The sequence below is a fragment of the Athene cunicularia genome, assembly GCF_003259725.1.
Source record: "Athene cunicularia isolate RWA chromosome Z unlocalized genomic scaffold, athCun1 chrZ_part1, whole genome shotgun sequence".
Lineage (NCBI taxonomy): Eukaryota > Metazoa > Chordata > Aves > Strigiformes > Strigidae > Athene > Athene cunicularia.
Window position 1 is genome coordinate 14,266,888 of NW_020799142.1, and position 22,254 is coordinate 14,289,141.

General features: G+C 39.3%; 1 long non-coding RNA gene across 1 annotated transcript; it reads right to left on the minus strand.

Annotated features, from left to right (window-relative positions):
• Positions 1-1,509: 1,509 nt before the first annotated feature.
• LOC113489696 lies at positions 1,510-21,970 on the minus strand. The gene is made up of 3 exons (XR_003400081.1): positions 21,902-21,970; positions 5,327-5,334; positions 1,510-1,520 (listed from the first exon to the last, which is right to left on the minus strand). It is a non-coding gene; the product is annotated as an uncharacterized LOC113489696 (long non-coding RNA).
• Positions 21,971-22,254: the final 284 nt, after the last annotated feature.

Consider the following 22,254-nt stretch of genomic DNA (forward strand, 5'->3'; position numbering starts at 1 on the left):
TGAACCAGTTTCAGGCTGGTGCAGAGGTAGGGCTAGTGAACCTGGGTGACTGGACAGTGAAGAGCTGCTCCCTGTAACATGCCCTGATTTTGTGTATTTCTTTGGCTGAGGAGTCCCAGCTGTCATACACGCTGGGGACTGAGAGCACAGAGGAACTTGGACAATTTCACACAGTGAGCTGAACAGAGGACCAAGTTCAAGGTTCAAGCACCAGATGCCAGTATCAACCTGACTTGCAAAGTACTGATAAACTCTGCCTGTACATGTGCGTCAGATATGGGGAACAGTTTTTCAAACAATGGGTCCAGCCCAGAAAAGATCTCTAAAGTATCCAAAAATCAATCACTGCAACTCCATATGTTTTTACCTGTGCAGCATTAGGAGTTGACTCAGGAGTTATTACTATAACTGTATAAAAAAGTATTAAATCAATAGCACACGCTGAGCTGTGGAGCTTTAAACAAAAATCAGCTTCTCTGATTGTACTTACAATTCATCAGAGACATTTACTAAATTTATGTAAGAGCCTTTCTTCCAGTGTTTACTTATTCATGGCCTGCTGCAGTACCAGACCCCACTTCTTCATGGGGAGGAGGTAACAATTGTCTCTCCAGTCTTTGCCTTTGATAGTCTCTGGAGCAAGTTTCATCAAAATTTTACAGTACAGATGGCTGAGGAACAAAGCATGTGGAATTAGCATTCACATTATTCTTCCTTCCAAATTAATCACTAGCCACCTAAGCAAACGGCAGAAGCAGTTTAAGCCACTACAGATACCAAGGTAGATTATAATCTACTGCAAATTGGAATAATTGTGCTAATTTTGAAATTTTGGCCTTAGGAAGAGTGTAGTGCAGTGATTGATAGCAGCAGCTGCTGCCCAGGAGTGGGAACCTGCACTAATTTAAACAGCTTATCACTCTACATAGCACAGACCCATAGTGACCTGTGGTGCTACTTTACACAATCTTTTTGAAGCTCACCATCCTCCTTTTCTTTTCCCAGAGCTGAGGCAAACAGCGCTGTTGGAAAGTCCTTAAAATTTAAAAGGGAAACGACTACCTGAATGTTTCACATCACAGTAAAATACACCAAGGGACTTTCCACCCTTCTGATTTCAGCACCTCAGAAAGCCTCAGGTATTGTGCAGCAAACTCCGCGTTCAGAAAGGCAGAAGCAGAACTGCAGGTGCTCTGGGAGATTCTCAGTCAAATCCCGGGAGTGCAGTGGAACACCTGGGTCACTGACTAACAAAGATTTTCTACGTTATAATCCTTTACTTTCATACCTACATGCCAACTCAGAGTTCTAGGTGCCAGGAATGTCTAACACAGATGGAAAAAGAAAAGGCTGGAGGATATGAAAAAGGTGAATTTTGGATATCTTCTTCCTCCCCTCTTTTTTCTTTGAACTTTTAAAGATATTTTGTTGGTTGATTTTCAGACAGGAAAAAATTCATCATTCATCTGCGCCACTTTTCACCTCAGCTTAACAGTTTTGGGGATCTTTAATTAGAGCCACTTCTAGTATGTCTTCCCCTGATAAAAAGTCTGGAACTTACTTGACTCTCACACAGAGAAGAGTTTGCTGAAAAAGGCAGATCTAATTGGTCACCATAACGTTCTATATATTCAGTAGCTATCAGCTGAGTGTAAATATTAGATAAAAAGCTGTGTAAACGGATCATCCAGACTAATTTTTCCTGAATACATAACTAATGTAATCCTGGTATCAGTTTTCTATTAATTATCTAAGATCCCAGCCTTTAACAAAAAAAAAAATCTAATAATACTACATGGTGCCATTCTGTAAATGGAATGCTGTCCTATTTAAAAATGTGGAAAAATAATGTAATTGTTAATATTGATAAAATAGAAAATACTTCTTATTACTTCCTATTACAGACAGTTAAAACACAGATAACACACTGAAGTGGAGTCACTCTCTGATCAGTGAATTCTGAATCAGCCTAACACATATGGGTGGATTGGTGGATTACTTCCTCTATGCATGGAGGGTTTTTAAGCATTTTTTTCAGTTATCCTTTTACATTGATAACATTGTCTGGGTTACATTTCAAACTTTCTTTTAAAAGAATCTAAAAAGATCTAAAATGTTGACACAAATTTGTAGAGGAACTCTCCTGATGAAACTTCCATCTTTTTCTGTTTTCTTATAGGTAGTATATAAGATAAAGATAAATGTGGAGTGAGAACAAAGTCAAAATCAACAGAGATTTGCTCTACTATTCCAAGCAGTAGACTGCAAATTATTCAGAACTTAAATATAAAACTGCAAAGTGAAGATGTAAGGCTTATTAATCTTATTAATGAGGCTCATATTAATCATATTAAGGATTGTTCTCATACTTATAAGTGTCATCTATTTCCTCCTGCATGACTCTGAAAAATACTAAATGTCCATTTCCCCAGATGGTGACCACTCTGCATGATTTCAGAGGCTGGACTGATCTGAGAGCTTTAGCACAGAGCAAGGAAACAAGTGCTCCAGGAGTTTCTTCTTTACTGCTGGTTCCTGCATACTTGATCTTGTAACAATGAAGTGAACAAAAGCCCCGGTTACTGAATTTTCTGGGTGCAAGATGACCTTCAGTGACTCCTAGTACAACATTTAACTCCTTTTCTTTCCACACTTATAAACTTTGCATTAAAATCCTATTTACTTGGAAGTACAGCTCATTATAATGTCACAGCAATTAATTAATCAGGGCATAACTATAGCCTGGCTCAGCCTTCAAGAGTGCGCAGGCTGGGGGACTATCAGAGACCATGACATCCTCTTTCTACCCTATCAGGTACCAGGAGAGAGACAATCCCCAGTTCTCTTGGAAATATGAATAATTTTTGCTAACAGTCAGGTGCTATAAATGCAGATTTACATTTCAGCTTTGTGCAACAGCCAACACACCTTGAAGAGGATAGGGAGGCGTAACATGCGTGGCACAGTGCAGGCCAAGACATAGAAACTCCCAAGAGGATTGCACAGCCTCAGGGAACCTGATTCTTTACTCAGCATGACTAAAAATGTAGCGTTCACACAATTAAAGTCCTAGACCTACAATTCATAAGAATAATACATTCATTTGGCCTCCTTCAGTTCATTAATGAGGAAATTACCCGCGATGGAAACAATTTATATAGTGAAAGTTTGCACACTAAACTTCAAAGCATGAAATACACTTCTTACTCTCTCCAGGCAATGGGTCATCACCTTACAAAATAGACTCCTTTTTCTTCTGTGCAGAAATAATTTACTTCAGACTCAGTGGATACTTGGTGTGCTCTCTACCCTTTGCCGATCAGGGATGATGCTTCCTTTCCTATCATAGTAATAGTGTGACTGGCCTGACTGAGTAGCCCATGAGATGTGCCCTATTTCATGACAGGACTGCTCTCTAGCTCAGAAGCAACAGCTTTGCCATAGGCTGAGGCTGTAAAAATGAAATTTGAAAATAATTATTTTGGTGACTGTATTTCACATAACTGGCAATCTCAGGGAGAACCACAAAGCTGACTTTATTTGCAAATACAAATTATGCCAAGGGGAAGGGGATGTTTTCCTGGATGGTAAACAAGAAGTTTATTTTTCTTCCAATCTAGAAAGCTAGGAGAAAAATAACATTTGTATCCTTTGGGGTTTCTGAGTGCATACATTATTACATTCTCATTTTTACTGAGCAGGGAAGTAATAAGACTTGAATACCTGACATCAGGAAAAACAGCATTGCAAAATTTCATAATAATAATGTGTTTGGGTTTTTGCTTCACATTGTTCAGGATTCAGAAAATCATTTTTAAGAAAAGGAAAGTCATAGTAGTACCTGGGCCTCAGTTTTGGATGGGATATGTTCCCAGTTTCTGTGCCTCCCGGGAGTTCTGCCATGCTGCTTATCTGATGAGGTGAATAATAAAATGAAGCCTTCTCTCTATAGGACTTTTACTTTGCTTGATGTTTAGATGTTATTAGCAATTAACATATAAAAAAAAAAATCTATTGAATGAGTGCTAATCTGTTAAAAAACAAACCTTATACAAGGCATAGAGTCTGGTTATAGTTAAGATTAATTAAATCTCATGGGAAAAATATTTTAAATCATATTCCTCCAGTTTTTCCTCTCCCTTTTTAGCTTGCAGCTAGTCCCAGAACAGTTATAAGGCAGAGCAAGAAAGAGAGATCGCATATGCACTGGCCACATTAATTTTCAGGAAATTGGGTGGTAATGCAACATGGCACAGTCTTGTAACAAGATGCACAGAAAGGAGGATAAAACCATTTCAGAAAGAAATGTGTGCTCCCCACCTTTAGTTTAATCCTAAAAAAAATCTAGATCTCTCATGAATTTCTATTCCTTTACCAATGCATAGAGTTTGTCTCTTCACAGCGAGAAATGCCTATGGATACTGCATGGGTCAGGAATGTAGCTCTCTGTGAAAACAGAGATCTGAGGAAATACTAAAAATATAAAACCAGAAACAACACTTTCTCTTTTGAAGTAGCCACTTTCAGAACATAGTGCATATTTCTGACACACGTTAAATTAAATAAGAAAGGAAAAGGGGAAGGGCATGAGATCCTCAACACATCTTGCACTGAAGTCACTAACATTTTTAACCAGATTTACCTTGTGGTTTTGTCATCAAGCAGCTTGTCTTCATCGCTGCACCCCACTTCTTAATTACAGTTTTTAGCACACATGCAGAAGATCCACGATGCTGCAGAGTGATTACTCTGTTCCTCCAGGCAGCAGGATGGTGTCACCATGATCATCAAATATCCTCACACTAGTTTCCATCCGGTTTCAAATATAATTCAAGGCTGACCCTCTGCTTTTCAGACCTGTATGAACCTGCTTTATCTCAGTGTTTCACCTTAATTAGCCCCTTTCCTGTTCATTTTATCAGTTCTGGTTTTATTGTCTCCTTTGGTTCTTGCATTTGTACATATTAATGATTCTTGAAAAATTGTACCTACTCAGATATTTACACAACAGACTCGTTCCATGTGCTTCAGTCCTGCCTGGCTACTCTGCACCTTCCTATGTGTCTAAGCCAGTTGAGCCAGCAGGAGAGACAAGAAAGCAGAAAATAGTCACTAAGTTCCTGGGTCAGCTGGTAGCTGAGTTAGCCTCAGGAATAATTTAGAACAGATCAAAATCAAAACAAGATAAGAGAGTCATGCGAACACATAAATCGGTACTCTAATGGGTCACTGAAGTCACAGCTTGATCACTGGCAGGCAGCCCGTCAGCATAAAATGAAACAGCTACAGCAGGAGGTGAAATTTTCAAGTTAGCAGCGCTAATGACGTGCAAATCTTCCTAATGCTATAGTACCTAAGATGAGATACATAGAAAAGAATATTATGTACAACTAATTCTTAGACTTGGAGTGTTTTGATCTACCTATAGCTCTGGTGGCCAGTAGAAGCGTGAGTTCAGCCAACCATGACTGCGTTACTACCTTTCTGATTAAAAAAAAGCAGCTGAGCACATACTCCTGTCCTAAGAAAGAGACTGAGATGTACCTGCATGCCAAAAGCTTAATCCTGTGAGTTTACAAGTGTAGGTGTAGTGGGTTTGAATGTAGCATGTTGTATGGATGTTTTCCTGAATTAGGATTCAAAACCTGACAAAAGCATGAATCTGTGCACCCCACTGTCATCAGATATTACTGAGACCAAGGAACAGTAGGATTAGAAAAAGAATTTAGTACTAGTATGGATAATAATATATGCAACTATAGCCAACAAAATTTTAAAAATATGTGAGTTAGATAACTGCTTCTGGTGGGAAAGGAACTTTGCCTATAACAACAATTTATGCTTAATGTTTTACACCTTCTAGTGCATCTGGTACTGTTTATAGTCAGAAAAGCTTATTGGAAAACTCCTGTGTGTACTTGAATATAGCTTTTCTTGTTTTGCGATGTTAAGATATGTGAAAATTTAAATATCTGCAGCTTGAAATTTAGAAGATGCCCAGAAAACTGGCAATATCATCATAAACCAGGAAGAAGGTGGTTAAATCCAAAGCATTTTCAGATTAACATCCGCTACTTAGATACTTTGTCTTAAAACAGTTACGATTTTGCAGACAAGCAACAGGCACCAAAGCAAGAGTATTTCTAGAGACTTAATAAGGAAATTACGTTTCATTATTTTAATTTCAGAACAAGAAATTAACTTTAGTGTTAACTGGTGTACCACTGTGATTGCAGGTCTAATTCAGGTGAAATTGCATCTATGTTTTTACATTAGCATCAAATCACTTATCAGTAGGAAGTCTGAAAATCTGTGTAAAAGGGGGAGTAAAAAAACCCATGAAAAATACACACTGAAAGACAGATACCATTATACATACATACACACACACATTTGTATGTGTGCATATGTACGAACAACCCATGTTAAATGCAGTATGACAAGTATATGTACTGACTTTTTTACTAACAAACCCAAACCAAACTCATGCCAGGACCCCTAATGTTATCTCTGTGACTGCTGGCCCTCATCTAAAACATCCCTGGGTCACTTACCCCATCACAGAGGTCTCTCCCCTCATGCAGCAGTGTGACTGAGGAGGCTGGCACAGCCCCACAAACTGCCCAAACCACCAGCCAGGACCCATCATGGGGAGGCTGTGTAGGTGGGGAGCACGGAGGGGTGCTCCTGGAGTACAGTCATCCACCATGCGGGAAACCACCCACCCAGGGAGAATCTGTCATGGATGCTTTGATATAATTTCTTTGGCTGTGGTATTTCTCTTTTAAGACTGACTGCTTCTTTCAGACGAAAACCCCATCCATGAGCTCTCAAACTTCATTTCATTCCAACAACTGTTCAAAAATTCTGGCTTTCTGCAGTTCAATTTGCGGTTGTGAAACTGAAATCACATTTTTTCAGCTTATGCCAGCAGAAAAAAGTGCAGACACACATGAGAAGAAAATGCAGACTTTGAATGGCGTGTGAGTGTCCATATTCTGTTTTATCTTTGAGAACCTTTAAAGTCCTTCCAGTTTACTGGACTAATTACTACTGCTCCATGTCTTTCCACCCAGCTGAGATATACAGCAGTACTTGGAGTCAGTACCAGTTTTCCTACCTTACATGCAAAGAGACAACTGACAAAGGTGCTTCTGTAAAAAAAAAATAACAAAAACCAAACAAAAACCCCCATTATTCATGCATGGATCTTTAGAGAGATGTAGCTGCTTCTCTACCAAGGTTTTAGATCATGTTTCAGTTAAACTGAAAGAATGTTACCAAAGAAGGTTACCATAGTGCAACTTCATTCAAGATGTTATATTTTTGTTTACTTGTCAAAATTGAGGTTTGAAGTGAGCTATTTTTCAAAGAGATACCAAAGTTTCAAGGCTGATAGAAGCAGACTCAGGGGCATGGAAACAGTTATACATGTAACATGAATAACAAGAACTAGGTCTACTGTCTTTCTCAGCTCACATCTGCACTAGAAGTCAATAGGAATCTCAATAACTGTGAGAGCATTATTTTCAATACCAAATGAATTTATTCTGCCTTTCACAGTGGTTATTAGCTTGCATGTTATGTAAACTCACATGTTATGCATGGCCACAGAGTTTGTGATCAAATCATAAGTATCCTTGTTCACAAACCACACTTTTCCTGACCTTCATCATAGCTATGTGTGTTGTGTGTTACCCACCCGAGATTAAGCAGTCCCTCTGTGCATTACTCTGGGGAATGGTCAGCTAAAGGTGAAGAAACGTGGATGGGCTGGCCTCCTCCCCTCAGCTAATGAATATTGGTATCAGTTCAGCCAAGCAAGAGCTTTAAGTTCCTGATGTCACCATATTTTCATGTCCATAGTTTTTCCCTCTATACATTCCATAATTAGGGGCTGTATCATCCTTTTGTGGCTGCTTTAAAAAATTCATGAAAAACAAAATGTCCAGAGTCTTTCTGAGACTACATGACAAAAATTTTGTTTTCCTAACAAAGCACAAAACAGGTCCAGCTATTTTTCTACCAGCCTGGAAGCAGTCCTTGCAAATCCCTCAAAAGAATAGGATTTAAGATGAACATTCATGCCTTTGTTAACTCAGGCAGCTCTCAGACAGCTTTGTTCTAATTTTACAGTGATGGAGAGCCACATAAAACATTTAAAATAGGCTGAGATTGCTAAAAAGTGGAAAATGGATAAGCATTTATTTTCATAATCTCATTGGTATGTCAGACAGACAGTTTTGCACATCCTCCCAGTGGATTTGCCAGACTGATGCTGGACCCAATTCCCTCAACATGGGTAAGAGGTGGTGCATGATTTTGGGTATGTGCACAGAGTGTTTTACTGAGTGCCACATGGAATATCAGGAAGGGGCAAAACTGGCAAGTTGCTGATGTTGTCAATTCTCCCCTTGGGATGCTGGTAGCTCTGCAACATGCAGTAACTCTTCCTCTTGCCAGTATGCAGGCAGCCAAGGACTTTTCCACTGTCAGCAGGCCAGGAAATGAAGAAACTATACTAATGGTATGTCAGAAATCACTTTCCTCACCAAATTAAATGAGAAAATGTTAAGAAATGTTAAGGTTATGTCAGGTTTTTATCCTTCATTTTCAACATTTTGCTAAATTACCAATGGCAGCTTGAGGCAGGAAAAACTTGTCAGCGAACTCCCTAAATATCATCTGCTAATTAAATGATGATTTCTAGAGAAAACTGCAGGGTTTGCATTTGTCACATGACAACAGAGGTTGTTAAAATAGTCCTGGTGTATGGTGAATGACTATTCATACTAAACCAGCCTCAAATTAATTGTTAAGAGTCTGCAAAATGGACACAAACTAAAAATACTGCTGCAGAATTTTCATTACAACCTCAGACTAGTTGACTAACACATTTTAAATCTCTAGATCTTCTAAATGAATTTGTTTTTAAGTAAATTTAGGACATGTGTTTTTACACATGAACACCAAGGAAGTGGCAAAGCAGTGCCAGTGCCACTGGGCAAGCAGTTTAGAACTGTTTCCAGTCTGGAGATTGTGCTATCCATACTTTGCTCTCAAGCTGTTAGTTATGTTTCCCTGCCCCTCTCTCGTTCCAAGAAATTAAGCAGCCTTACATCTATTCTTTCAACTGGCAAAAGCTTTCTTTAAAGGACGATATACAAAAGCAGCTTGCTAGAGCATACCAGCAACCAGAACACTACTTGCCTCTGTAGCAAAAAAGAAACAGATAAAAGCAAAGGGGTGAGGGAGGGTAGGGGGACAAGTATTCCAAGTTATAATGTTAAAAAAAAATGCACTGAGTTTGCACAAACTGCTGAGAAGCTTAACACTAAGATCTGCTCGCTTTTACATGGCTGGTATAATTAGTGCCACCACAAGTTCAGGTTTCATGTTTGTTAAGCACCTGCTCCACGTTCCCTGGGCATAGCTAGCTGACCACTCCACCACCCTCTCTGGCTTTCTTCTACCAGAGGCATTCCACAGCTCTGGTCTACCCTAACAAAGCTGGGACCTTTTGGGATGTGTTGTGGCTTCCTCTAGACCATGTTTGCCATGGGAACCAGGCAGAGAGGAAGAGCAGACATACGTGTTACTCAGGCTTGGAGTTGGAACACTGTCCCACCTGTACACAGCACCTCAGGGTTGTTTCCCCTATTTGTATCTCTACTACTAAGCCCTTGTCCAGAAACTGAATGACTTGCTTCCAGCTAGGACCCTAACAGCTCTTGAAGTCTTATCTTGACCTCTGTCAGCTGTCCTAAAGACTGTGTTTCTCTGACTGCTTAGATAATCTCCTTACCAATTAGGAAACCTTTGTAGCCTCCAACACTATAGTAACAGGAGGACCTACAGCACCTGGTCAGGTAGCGAAATGCATCCTTATTGCAACTACACAGAGACATGGACAAATGAACCTCACCCTGCATGAAGATACCAATTACTTACTGAACACTAACAACATGGCTAGAGAGTATGAAATGCAAACTTCCACTACATCCATACCTTTGCTCACTAGCAGCATAGCCTGCCCCGTAGATCTAATGGCATGAACAAAGTTCTTTGTGGGGTTTAATTTTGCAGTATGGGTTCTGCATTCAAATGCATAGGGTTTCTGGCCATCACTTTCCAAGGGAGCAACACATGGCCTCCAAGCTGGGAGATGGAGTGTCTTTCAACCACTGCAGCCCCTCCTTCATATCGATGGCAGACAGAGGCTTTCAGCTAAGATGTTCAGGAATCTCCAACAGAATAAGAAAATAATGAAACCCACTTCTTTTTTTTTTTAACTTTGGGAGTATCACTTCTTGACTTTCTCTTATTTTTTATTTATTGTTCTCTTCTAATCTCCAAATTTATTTTGTGATATCCTCGTTTAATGGCAAGGTGTGGTTTCCAGAACTCATAATAGTCTCCTTCTTGCCAAAAGTCATGCTAGGAATCTCTGGCTTAATTAAAAGTGAATACATCTATACCAGATCTAATATCCTAGTCATTCTGTACTCTGTTCAACCCCAGTTTATAGCCTGCTCCCATAACAGTATTGTGATTTTGATGTAACTGATCTCGCAGAATAGGAAATATTGAGGAATATGAAAGAGCTTTCCTGCCATGCAGTGAGGCTTGTTGATACATACCACTTACAGAATACTTGATTTGACAAAAAAAAAAAAAGGTCATTTGGTTAATCTATCTGATACTGCCCATTTTTATAAAGCACATAGCTTTATGATACATTCACAGCATCTCTACTATTTCCAACTTCTGCAGCTAACTACACATCTGATATTTCCTTCATCCAGCTTTTGCAGCTAACTACACATCTGATCTTGACTTCATCTGCACTTGAAGGAAAAAAAGAATAACTGTACCCATATGCTGCAAGTCAGGCAATATAATCTGGTGCATGTTTTTTCAAGATACTGTCTGAGAGAATAGCAGGAAGTTATCAAGTCCATGCTGACTTTCAACATTTCATTCCTGATGTTACAACAAGCATTAAAGCATAGCTCACTAAATCTAAACAAATCCCTTTAAATCAGTTTCCTTAGTTATTGTGACAATAGATATTTTGTCTGCCCTTCAGGTTTTTTATAGCTATTGCATTCGCTCACATTGCTTCAAGCCTCCATAGATCAAAGTTGTCAGAGGCACCTCCAGGACTGAAGGCAAGATGCATTTTTTCAGAGACAGCTGAGCAGGCTCTGTGGGATAACCAGGGCAGAGGACTGGGGAATCGTAGAGCACTGAGGGGCTGTGTGGACTCAGGGGAGTCTGGGAGTGACCAGAGAGATCCAAGAGAGATTTGGGGCTGGCCAGAGAAGGACTAGCAATCCCTGTCCGTGCATGAGCCTCTGTGCTCCCCGAAAGATGTTGAGCTTAACTTCTCCTTCACAAGAAAACAGCATCCCACCAGCCCAGGGCCTTCAGTCTGTTGCCTCTCCACTGGGGTGCAGGAGTAGAAGTGGGGGTGAGAGCTGCCAAGAACCACGTTTTTCCTTACACACACACATGCACACACACACCCCCCAAGATTAGACATAGGTTTGTACTAGGAAATAGCAAGACTGGTCAAGAAAGGAAAAGCCAGGAAATTTGAATCACTGAGTGTCTGGAGTATTTCTGTAGCTGGTGGTGGGAGCTGGGGAGATAGAGTTCACAGTTAAGTTGAGCTGAGCCTGCAGGACACAACAAGCATAGCAGCTACAGAACAGCTTTACTCTGTTGTCAATGATTTTTGATTTAGTATTTGTTAAAGACACAAAGACATTCAGTATGGCTAGCACAAACCCCGTGGGTCATCTTACAACCCCGTGGATATGGTGGGGGGCTGCTGGCCACTCTCTCACTTTCACTGTGCTGAACAATATTTATGTCATACCTGAGTGGAGGTGAACAGAGTGGCTCTGCTGAGCATGCCCTCACAGCCTGCTTGCTTTCAGTGTTCTCCTGGCACTTGGTCTATTATTTACATCACTCATTTGGGATAAAGTAAAATGAAATATCTATTCTCAGAAGCAACCACAGCAGCACACATACAGCATAAACAGTAAGGACGTACTTGAATAGAAGAAATGCTATGGAATATCTATCCATATATTAGGTCAGGAACCTATTAAACCTGCCTTCATCTGTACTTAGCAGTGCTGTGAGTATAGTATGTGCTTCTTCCATTTGCTAAATTAACATGTGGACTGTAATTGATGTCTCTCTAGCACATGAAGTAGAACATTATCTAAATGTCGGAGGTGAAAGGATTGGACTGAAGCATCCCCTCTTGCCCTAAACTAAGTTTTATTATTCTTTTCCCTTAATATAGATCCTGAATAATAAGAGACAATAGTCTTCTGGTGAAAAGGGTGCCCTACATTCCAGTTATAGTGGCAGGTCAACTTGATTGACAACAGTTCATTTCCATGGAGAGTTAATTTTTAGTAATGCAGTTGTCACAATCGCTTTTAAATTCTAGTGTTTCTCCTGATGGCATGTTTTAAGTTAACAGTTTTACTTTTCACTAATAGCCTTCACATTTTCTATAAACAGTGAGAGAGGATTCCAGGATCCCCCTGTAAAGCAAACTTAAGTTCCTATCATTTTGGTGCCTAGAGGCCTCACATTATATATCACTGAGGACATATTAATATAAGGACTGAATTATTCTTTCAATATAGATTTCACCTTTAGAGAGATCCCAGTCCTGTCACTCACTTTGAGCTTACAATATAGCTCAGGTTTTTAATACCATTGCAGTATCAGCTGTATTGCAACTGGATGTGCCTGATGGGGAATTAAAACCTCCTGCTGATTCCTTCACACATGTGTCTTCCATGGACATTGTATATGACCTTGATGATAATAAAGATTGAATAATTCTCCTACTGTGATCAGCAGTTGGTGATGCAACACTGCAAAGGCATTCCTGTGAGAAAAATCAATCATATTAGTAATTTATCTGAATATTTTGTTCAAGCATAGATAGTGTCTTATGTAGTCCTGAACACAGACAATAACATCATCCAAGATAAGTGGGAACATTTGACTATGGTCTCTCTGAGCCTCAACTACTTAATATGGCAATTTAGGACAGCAGATAAAATGGACTTGTTAAATCCAGGCTCACAGATGTGTTGATATTCTTGAATGGAATATGCTAAGAGTTATCAGATATGAGTATTATTGTTTAACTACATTTATGCTTCACTAAAATTTTATAATTGTTTTTAACATTTTAAAAATAATGTTGTTTTTTAAAAAAATAGTGCAAGTATAGTCTATTTTCAAAGTGATTATTTGCATATATGTATTACACAAACTGTTTCATGCTTTGAGGTTGGACTGCTCCTTATTTAAAACTATACAAAACTCACATAATTTATTTTCAGTACTTTCATAACAAATATTATGGGTTCCTTCTATCATTTTTCCATAGGCAAATCAGATACATAGTTTTCACACAAGTATTCTGTTGCTTACAGAAACATTCAGGCTTTTCAAGTTTCTTGATGCCTGGGATAGTGTATTTGAATTAGAAGTAGTGCATACAGCTTGCACTAGTGTTTGCAATTCAAAACAGTTTAAAATGAGAAGTATTATATAAAATTGTCTCATCTGATTTTCTGTCTCTAAATATATTTCCAACAACCCCCACTAAACTAATAAGTCCCAGACTCTTTCCCACTCTGCCAAATTTATGTTCTAAATAGCAACACGCTGCAAGATATTTTCCAGTTAAAATTCAATTTTCATTTTGTTAAAGAAAATGAAGTGAGACCTGGCAGAAATTGTGACAGGAATCACTTTATCAGAATGGCTAGACCCTTCTGGGAAATGAATGAGCTGAAGACATTCAGACATTTAAATGGATATAGATAGAAAATGGAAGAGTAAGAGACACTGGCAAAATTGGTCTGTCAAGAGGACTGGCAAGATCTCCCACTGAACCCTCACACTGCCTCTCCATCTTGCCATGTCAAACCTGCTATTTTCATTCCTCTTCAAGCCAAGCTCTGCAATTTCCCCTGCCTGTGGGCTGGCTCCCCAGACTGCAGTGTTGAGCTTAGGCAACTGCATCTCTGTTTTGCCAATTATCAGGCCTAGCATAAAGGACACAGCCAGCATAAAGATGAACCAATAACCATACATGAACCATAACCATACATATGATACAAAAAGGTCAGTACATGGGTGAGTGCCGGGGATACAAACAAGTCAGTCAGATTATACATAATCAACATCAATCCCACTGACCCCAACAACACCACACGACCAACAGTGGGTGGAATAAATGGGGAAATGCAGTTTCCCATAGAAGGGACAGGAGACAACCGAGTCAACAAGACAAATACATAAGACCAAGGAAGCCACACACTGAATCTCTACACAGCCTGCGTTTACAAAGGCCAGACCTGACTGGAGCCCAGTCCCAGGGAGGCAGGAGGTCCTTCCCCAACAGGAAACTCTGCATAGTGCGTTCACCTCACAGACAGGCACTGCCCCTGCCTGCAAGTGGTCCCAGCTTTTATCCCTCAGTGGGACACCTGACCTTTGCTTACTTAATGCAGACACCTGGGGCTCATTTACCCAATGGCTCTCCCTGCCAGTCTGGCCGCACCCTGGAGGGAAGCCTAAAGGCAAACTCACCCCCCCTTTGGGAAGGGCTGTGGGAATCACACATATGTCAACCTTAATTTGGGGCTTGGGGTTGAAACCCCAGCATTTCAATCTCCCAGGCTGGCCTAGATTTCACTTCTTTCCTAGATATCTCATCAGTAGCTGTGAACATTATGAATGCACAGAGACATCAAGACTGGTTCTTTATGCATAGCATTACAGCCACTGGAAATGCTATTATAACACAGGTCCACACACACATCCTGTCATACCATAAGTTTATTGCCTTCAACCATTCATGAATGTCTTCCCGATCTTCTGTCTCCTAGAGGATAGGCTTCTCTAGAGCTTTGTTTCATTCTTTTCCCTATTTGACTTTCGTCCACTGCCACAGGGTGATCCACCTGCCAGCTTGTCATGGCAATGCTAGGGGTTAACATTGAAGTGTTACTTGCATCATTTGCCAATACCTGGGGAGGGGGATAGCTACAACCATTAGCTTCAGTTGCAGCACATCTGTGGAAGAAACCAGGGCTAAATTTACTAGCCACCCCCATAGCAACAATAAGACCTTAATTACTCAGTCAGGGTTATATATTATATTTACATAATATTGGTTATAAAAGAACACAGACATTTAATGTTATTTTCCATTATTCCTCATCATCTTGAGGGAAAACTCTTGCAAAACCAAAACCTGGAATCAAATTTGCAATGTGTCAGGTATTTTTAGCAGTATTTTTCTGGCTTTTTTTGGCTCTCAGAAAATCACAGAATCATAGAATCATCTAGGTTGGAAAAGACCTTGAAGATCGTCTAGTCCAACCCTTAACCTAACACTGACCGTTCTCAGATACATCATATCCCTAAGTGCTATGTCAACCCAAAACATGGATGAGACACAAATCTATTGTCATAGTTGCTGCTGCTGTCCTCTAATAGCAAACATATACTGGCAGCACTGTGTTCCCAAAGATTTCTAAGGTGGCATATCTGCTCTCCAGAACTGCCAGCACTAAGATCTTCTCACAAAACAGCTTTGTGAGAGCCAAGTCTGAAAGACAGGCTCTAACATACTTGTTTCAACAAAGTGTTAACAGATGAATGGCCATGAAGAGACTTGGTCCAAAATTTATGTCACTTTGGCAAAATACAGAATTATCACGGAGTTTGATTTCCCTATTACACATACACGTGTTGATACAGATGTTCATATCCCATCCCTAACAGAGGCCACCCTATATTCATTAACTGTGTCTTCTTTATACTCTTTTCACAGGATTTTATATCTTATACCATTCTCCCAAATCCGCTAGCACATTCTTACGTACACTGTACATTAACAGTCATGACTTCTATAAAACCTTTCGTAGTTAATGTTTTAGGAGACTCTTAGATGATTATATCTACCCATCAATGCTTCAGCAAGTCCCATGGTAAGTTGTGTGTGAAAGACGTGTAGAGAGCTATAAAAAGATATTGTTGATAGTTTGAATAAGACATGGAAATAGGCAAGTGTCCTGTCCACAGCATTAATACAGCTGCATCACTTTATTAAAACAGTGGATCATAGGCTCTGAAAGCTGGGAGCACTGGATAGGAACCAGACCCATGCTGAACTTGACAGTAACATTGATGACCTTCAGATCATCTCCTTGCTGAGTACTAGATAAATCCAGTGAAAGCAATGGAAGTAGCTTATGTTTAGTGCTTATCAAAGCTTGACCCAAAGGAAATAAAGGGGCAGAAAACAAGACTTGAGTGATTGGAAGAAAGAGATGAAGAGGAACAATCTGTGGCTGAAAAACACATATGTGAAGAAATGAAAATGAAGGAAAGTACTTCCTTAGCTCCTTCTGTTAATACTGTTGCAGTTAGTAAGGTGTTAGAAAGAGATTAGAAAGTAATACTCTTACTCATTACCCAATTTGCCTTGCATTTTTCACTGCCATTACACCAATTGCTTTACAGCTGATTTAATATTTATTTACCTTTTGGTCCTTACACAATTACTCTGTTATTTCAGATGCCCTGGGCAATTTAATAACCATGTCAGTTACTGGCCTTGAAGTCATCTGCTCAGCCTGGTTTCATGTGAAGTGAGGAACTTCTGTCTTTGACTGAGCTTCACTTTAATTCTGTACAGAGTCTGGCTGTTCTGATCCTCAGCAGATGCCAGGCACAGCATGAGGCAGCACTGGCAGATCCTTTGACATCTCAGCATAAGAACAAGGAATTTATACCCCACGATGATGGACCATTTCAGAGATTAAAGGTTTCTCTTGCAAGAAGGGTGTTTGGTTTGCAAACAGGCATCAAAACCAATTCTCAGCTACAGTCAGTTTACCATTTTAGACATAACACTCATTTATTTTACAGTAACATGCATAAATTTGCCCTGTATCTCAACTTGCGTGTAGATTACTGTAAGACTGTGGTAGTCCTCACTAACAGAGTGAAAAACAGCTTCCACCATTTCCACAGGCTTAATAACATTTTATGTAACATCTCTGGGATTATTCACAGTGTGTGAAACAATCCATCATGCCTTATTGTACTGTCACAGTACTACAGGTAAGATCTGATCCCAGGAGTTTATGCTAAAAATTAGGTAAGTAATTAGGTAAGTACAGCAAAGAACACAGAAGGAATTCAGGACTGTCTTAAAAACTTAGCATTCACAGTAGTAAGAGCTAGGATCTTATAATTGTGTAATATGCTGACCTTACAGTAGCAACTTTTTATTTTATGAATAAAAACTTCAGGTATGAGAGATTAACATTTATTTAGTTGATATTTGGTATCTACAGATGTTGTAGTTTGCTATATAATACACATTCTAGTTCTCTGAGACCTGTGACCTGTGCAGTGGTACATAATAGACATAATAGAGCAATTATCTGCTATTTTCTGGTAGAATGGAGTGAATCCATAAAATTAAAAAAAAAAAAAAAAAAAAAAGAGGTGCAGTCAGTTCATCCCTGATAGTGTAAAGACCTAACAACATGAAGTATACACACACAGTCAAGCCTAATACTTTGCATTTCAGAGGTCCTCACAAGAAACTGAACTCCTGCAAACAAAACCGTTCTTTCCACTTGTTCTAAAATTTAACTATTTAAAACACATATGTTGACTTTAAACCAGTAGTTATTTATTTTACTAACCCTCTTTTATAACAAGTGAAAAGACAAAAAATCTATAAAATTAAGAATAGCTGTTGAGTCCACAGGGTTAGATTTTTACTTGACAAGTAAAAACTTGATTCAATTTAGACTAGAATGGTTCAGTTGGAAGGGACCTACAACAAACATCTAATCCAACTGCCCGAGCACTTCCATACTTAATACGGAAATATGTGAGACACCCAGAAAGAGTGAATCACCAGGTGACATCAACAACCCCCTTAAAATTGGAAAAAAACCCTGTCACCTTGAATTTCATGAGACGAAACACATCAGATTAAACCTCATTGAAACAAGTGTGTCCTGAAAATGAAACTTTTAAGACCATTGTAACCCTTCAGACAGCCTTGCAGGCCAGCACATACTTTTCGAAAGAAAATGCAAGTGAAACTGTTTCATGGGTCACATTGTATCAGCTGCAGGCAACCTGCCCTGGCCCTACAGCCCATTCCGTCCCCAGACTGTGGCTGGAGAAGAGGGACACTGTCATATCTTCAGCAGTCAGACAAGAAGCACTCCTTGATTACCAATTATACTGATTAATGTGTTAGCAACATTTGGGGTTTTTAAATTTATTTCTCTGATGATAATAAATGAAAGCTCAGTTCCTCTGGCCATTTGTCCCAGCTATGAGTCACAGGAAGGTATTAAATATTTATTTAAAGTAAAACCCTTCGCTGTTATGGCAAATATTTCTCAGGATTTTTTGTCAAATTAATGAAAACAGACCACTGATTATTTAAAATATGACAGAAGCAGTCCTGCTTTGGTGAGTCAGCTACACATAAAGAAGCTAATACCATTTTAACTCAAAAATGAAGAAAGTAAGATTAGAGACAAAAATAGTATCTTTAATCCCATTTTTCACTGCAAGAATATATGTATTTGAAGTCTTAGATACCCTCTTTTCCTTTAATTACAAATTGCTCTAAAACACTTTAAAACTTGAACAGGGCATATGACATTCATAAATATGTAGAATTTCAAGCAAACGGAAGTTTAAATGCTTTGAGATTCAAGTCTCTTTCACAGATTGGCAGTACAATACACAGTATAAGTATACTTTAGAAAGGCTAAAGATCACTCGGATTTGTCTTCTCTTTGAATATCTACCCTGGAAAATGTTCAGTTGATAATCTATGATCTCCAGGTGTCTCTCTCTGCCAGGTGGGAACCAGCAGAAGATTTTAGGGTCCAAAACAAAGCAGAGAACAGAAAAAGCGAACATGACACAATATGAACATGATAGTGAAGAACAAACCCACTTATCAGCATATGTTTTCCTAAAATACCCTTGGATGATATTATAATTTGTCAAATTTTATTTTTTCCATGTTAGTACCTTTCCAAGCCTATAAATACAGTGGAATGTGACTTTTTATGTTTAAATTGTTATTATACTACGATCTATAAAGAAACAATGTTTAATGCCACAAGCATTTAGATTAAAATCCAGATTTTTACTAAAAATGGACAATCAACATTAGAAAAATTAGTCTGAATCATACATAAACCATCTAAAATGCTCTCCTTTTCCACTGTGGACATCCACCATTCCCACCTGAGTAGGAAAACCTTTGGTACAAAACGTGAGGCAGATCAGTAGACTGCAAAATGGGTACAGAATAATATTTTAAAAAGATACTGAGGTGATGATTAAATTTTCTGGGCCTGTTTTAGTGCATCTGAATTATGGATGTCTCTTGGATTTGGAGAATTGCTTGACAATTTCCAACTTTATTTTCCCAGAGTTCAAGCTTTTAAACTTAATATCTCTACATAATAAACATATCTATAGTAATGTCTCAGCTGCAAGTATAACCTAAACATGAAAAAATTGGATACCTGAACAGTATATAACTCTGAATGGTGCAAACTGTCCTAATCAAGTTCATAGATTTTTCTCTCTAAAACTTTATTACTAGAGCAACTGAAAGGAACAACTACTAATTGAGTGTTTCAGGCTTTTATGACCACTTGACATGTCTTTAGTGACCTCTAATATGCTTCAAAGTGAGCATCTTTAAACCTTGGCCTTGATCATGCTACATCAGCTATGAGGAACATTTCCTCTCTGGAGGCTGTTTATGAATTTGGTGGCTGTTACAATACACGCATCTTAGCACTACTCAATAATAACGTGAAAAAAATACTTCAGATTCACCATTAATGCATGAACATGGTGGATTATTCATAATGCCTATGTCAGATCAAAAATGACACTTCAAATTAATTGAGGTGAAAAGGCACATGTTTTCACTAAGCCTGCTCTAGGCATAGGTTAACTACATCTAGGACTTAACTACATTCTAGGACTACCCCAAGCATTGTATTGTCTTCTTTCACCCTGATGCAGCTATTGAGCCACTTGTCACCAAGTGTGAGCCTCAGAATTAGGAATTCTCTCTCTTCCGTGGCCTGTGATGGCAATGGATTATCTCCTAGTGCAGCCCCAGCACCCATACATAAAGCCTCAATTCTGGCAACAGACCAGTTAAAGCTGTCCTCAAATTTTTTTTCTCTCTACTCACTGTATGCTTGACTGTGATAGTTTAAACAATATAACTACATTCTCTAAGGACAACCAACATTACCCTTGAACTTTTAATGGGCTTTATCTTCAGATAGAGCAGATTCTCAACATGAGTTACATCTCTTGTTACAGTTCATGTATCTGGAGAATCAGCTTCCCAAAGTCATCCTGGATTGAAGCAGATCTCAACAAATACTTCTAAGGGTAGGAAATCAGACACCATTAAAATTATTTCTCCAGCTTTGGTGGCTGGCTCTGCTGCTGACAGGAGACCTCTGTCATGTCTAAATGGTGCTGAAAGGATGCTAAAAGACAGGTTTATTTGCATTCTTGTGTACCATTGCTTTAACTTGGAATAACCTTGTTAATTTTAAGTGATGCTACCAAGATTATTTAAGTGGAGGATGTCACGGATGAAAGTATTGACACGGTAATGATTTAAGAAAATAATCTAGATTTATTAATAACTAACAACTATTTGTCAATACAAAATAGCTCAGAAAGAAAAGCGACTTATTCAGGTTCTAAAATGACAAGATTCACTCTTAATTTACTTAACGGTACCTTAATTTATACACATATGTACATGCGCATACACAAACCAGACATATACATACAGGAACAAAGGGGTTTGGATTTGGTAAAATAAACACAAAAGGGACAAGCACACAGGAACAAGGGTAAGGGTACGTATGCACACACACACGCACACACACACACCCCCCAATAAACAGGTGAAATAGAAGCTAGCTCAAAGAAAATTTCCCTCTCGAGTTTAGAGCAAATACTCACAATGCCTTGGCATTCCTCAACGGGCGATAATTGATACTCGAGCGGGTGGACTTCGCCCTGGCCTTCCCTCTGGAGCAGACAACACCTGAGAGGCGTCCCAGCTCAGGGGAGATGCTGGTCACAGGCCCGCTGCGATCCAGGAGAGCTCAAAGGGTCTCTCTGGTGGTCGCAATTTATAGGGTCCAAGATAATTGACTTTTGTCAAATACTATCTGGTGCCTTCCAGCAGTTGCACAAGAATTTGAATAACATGCAACCCTGTTATTGTTCCATCTGATCACATCCCAGGCACAGGTGTGTCAGGCCATCAGGAGATGATGGGCCATTATAACCTTTTCCAAGCAATTGGGAGGGGCAGGAGCCGGGCTCCTCAAGGTTATCAGTCCTTATCTCCACAGATTGGTGTATGGCCTGGGGGAATGTGGATGGAATCACACCTGGCACCAAGCAGCCCAACAAGGAGGGCAGGGAGGGGTAAGAATTGCACCACCACAATCCACCCCGTGACTAAAGTAAATTTATCTTGTCCATAGAGTGGCAGTGTGGCTGCCTCTTGCCTCTATGCCTATAAACAGAGGATGCCATAATCTAGTTATAATTGAAGGAAATTTTGTGTTTGATTAGCTTCAGGAAAAAAAATTATTTTGGGATAGTATACACACGGGGATACTTTGGTAACTGAGCAATTTTAACCATTCTCCAAACTTTAATATACAACACAATTATGAGCAGTAAACATATTAAAATTAGAATTCAGAAAATCATGACTGGGTAGAACATGGAATTAAACAGTCCTGTTGTGGTTGGTGACCATCCAAATAAGCTTTCCCACCACCAATGTTCTCCATCCCTTTCGACTTGTTAGCAGCTGATGTATTTCTTCTATATCATACTGAACCATGATAAGAGTCTTTTGTCCAGTTTTCTGTGCATAGAGCATGTAAATGGGTAGGCACAATGCTGCAGAGGTTCTTATACTGAAGATGAGGGTTGTTTCCACAGTGCTGCTGATAGCCTTGCTGGATGTGGTGTTTGTTTCCACGATGTCGTTGGTGGAGTTGGTTATTTCTGAAAAGGAAAGAAAAGATAAATCGGGGGGGGGGGAGACTGAACAGGTTATGTTTTGTTGAT